This window comes from Schistocerca nitens, chromosome 7 (genome assembly GCF_023898315.1).
Source record: "Schistocerca nitens isolate TAMUIC-IGC-003100 chromosome 7, iqSchNite1.1, whole genome shotgun sequence".
In the NCBI taxonomy this organism is placed as follows: domain Eukaryota; kingdom Metazoa; phylum Arthropoda; class Insecta; order Orthoptera; family Acrididae; genus Schistocerca; species Schistocerca nitens.
The window spans coordinates 533249892-533252727 of NC_064620.1; positions in this window are offsets into that span (position 1 = coordinate 533249892).

Genomic DNA, 2836 nt, shown 5'->3' on the forward strand with positions numbered 1-2836 from the left:
TTGGCAGTCTTTGTCTATAAATATTTAGGGACAAAAACACAATTTAGATTAAAAAAACTAAACAAAACATTTTTCAATTAGTACACTGCCCCATCCTCTAGGTTTGGCAGTTCGTGACCACTTATCAACTTTTTGCCCCACAATGGCAAGTCCTTTGGCTACTGCTCACACAGCATATTTGGGTAGCCCTCAACTTCAGGACTACAGTATTTTTAATCTTTTATCTTGTTTTGCTGGCAACAACATACTTTCGAGCAGTTTATTGTCATCATCTTTGTGTTTTTCATCATTATGTCACATCTTTGGTAACATTTGCATTAATGGTACAAAATATAAAACCTGCAACTTTGAAACAGTAATTAGACACTGGTAATATTAAATTTTCCTTTACACCATGACAAAATCAGGCAATATACACATCATTAATCAAGGAAATTTTAAATGACATTTTTGGTACAATGAAAATGTTTAGGAGTTATTTGAGGGTTCCAGATTAGTGGTTCTTCTCCCCATTTTCTTACTCAGTAATAATTCTTTTAAATTCAGTATCAAGTTTAATTACACATTTAGGTCATCAGATATGTCAAGCTCAGAACAATAATATTACATCCTACTGTGAGTTCTGCCTACTCTTTGTGGCACTAGACACATATATCTCATATCTACTTTACACATATTAATCAGGTTTCTCTCCTCAGTTTTGACACAGAACATTTTTCATCACCATTCTTACCCATTTCTGTACAACCATCTTTAGACATTAATCATATTAGATTATTCACTTTAAACGTTACCTTTATTCACACTTGCATCTTTCTGCATAGGACCATTTATTCATTTACTTTAACTGCATGTTCCTATTCCTTTTTACTGTACCCACTATACTTTCCTTATTCCTGGCCATTTTCTAGTGTACCCATATTATTTATCCATTTACTTGTCCACAAACAATACACAGTATGTTACATTATTTCTACACTATTCAGTTTACTTTTATAGAGAAGAAGGAAAGAAGATAGTAAAAGTTCTGAATGATGAAGAGGAAAGTTGGCAGCACGAAAAGAAACGGAAGTAGTGCTGGCAACGACTGAGGTACCTAGTGCTCGTCATACACTTGACAATGCAAAGAGTGCATGTCCCCTGAGGCTCAACAACCCTCATCTGAGGACATGTCTCCTTAAGTAAACCACATACTGCAAACATAAGCCCTTTCTGATTTTTAAGTATATTAGAAATAAATTATTATCTTGTGGAGTTCTTTGCACTTTCATAAAGTAACCATAAGCATCATTATTCATAAAGTTTTCAGGTTTCTCATACTAGATGGCTCTATCTTCATAATTAGACTGGCAACAATAAGTATCCAATTGAAAACAAACAGTTCCTAAGCAAAGTCAAACAGTACACTACAATAAATAAACAACCTGCCCCAGGCCTCAAGGTCAACAAAACAATAATTAACTTTCAGGTAACACTCAGATACAATAATAATAAAGTCATGCATTATATTAAAATATATATACATACAGCATCCTGCCCCCAGTCTCTTTATTAACAAGGCAGTCTTTTATGGTTCATAAAACAGTCACTTAAATCTGGTGGCTTTTTAGGCCTCCTATTTTCTACATCTTTCACTAACCTATTGACATCTGGCCAACGTTTTGTTTCATCGGGTGGCTTTTTAGGTTTTGGAATTTCATAGTCTTTAGCAAGGTACAACATCTCTTGTTCTGCTATTATTTTATCAGGTGGTTCTTTTTGTTCCTGTAATTCACACTCCTTCAAAACATTTGTTAGGGCTTGCCCCAGTATAGTATCATCTGGAGGTTCCTGTAAATTTTGCCCCTGTGTTACATTAATGAATAATTCATTCGGTTTTGGCCCAGTTTCACTTTCTGTGTCTTGCTGTGGTAAAATGTCACTAATTTTTTCGTACCCTCTGTCAGTAAAAGTATATTCACTTTCGTTTACACCTGAAAATTTATCTTCACTGGAGTCATCACTACTCTCTTCCTCACTATCAGATTCACTTAAGTACGCTACTTTTGAACAACGGGGAAAGTTAGTATATTCATTCTTATCTGTATTCATATATCCTTCATCACCTGAACTATCATTGATTTCATTTTCGTCATCAGATTCGAGCAGTAAGGCAACTTTTAAACAGTGAGGCAGATTATCACTAGATGTTTCAGCCACTTCGTTTTTCGACTCATTTTTTTACATAATGCACATCGTTTGGACAGTCAGGCACTTCTGTTATATCACTTTGAACGATTTCAGCCTTAACTTCATATTTAGTATAATCGTCATATATTTCGATAACCTTCATTTCATTTTCTTCCTTACTATCAGTTTCAGGCAATCGTGCGAAATTTCCACCACACCTTTCTACATCAGAACGACTAAACACCTTTCCATCAACAATAATTTCACCTGCACTGCTTATAATGTCATGTTCACTAACGTCCTCCTTTACATCATTTTCACCTATTTTTAATTGTGCACTCGTCTTTTGCATGGCATATTCTACCTCCCTTTCCTCTTTATTCATCATAACTTCCCCCACATCTACGTCTTTTACCTCATACACATCATTAACAGTGCCAATATTTCCCTTTTCACTCGCCTTTTCTGTCTCCCTTTCATTCTTTAATGAAGTCTTTTCGTACGATTCCGATACTGAGTTATTTTTATCATATGACATATTAACTTTATTTCCATTTTTGCATTCATTTACTACTGAAACCGGCCATCGGAAGTGTCCGATCCCGCCTCTCCTGTTTCTCTCTACGGCAGCCATCTTGTTCTGACGTCTGCCATTTGTGTCTGCTGC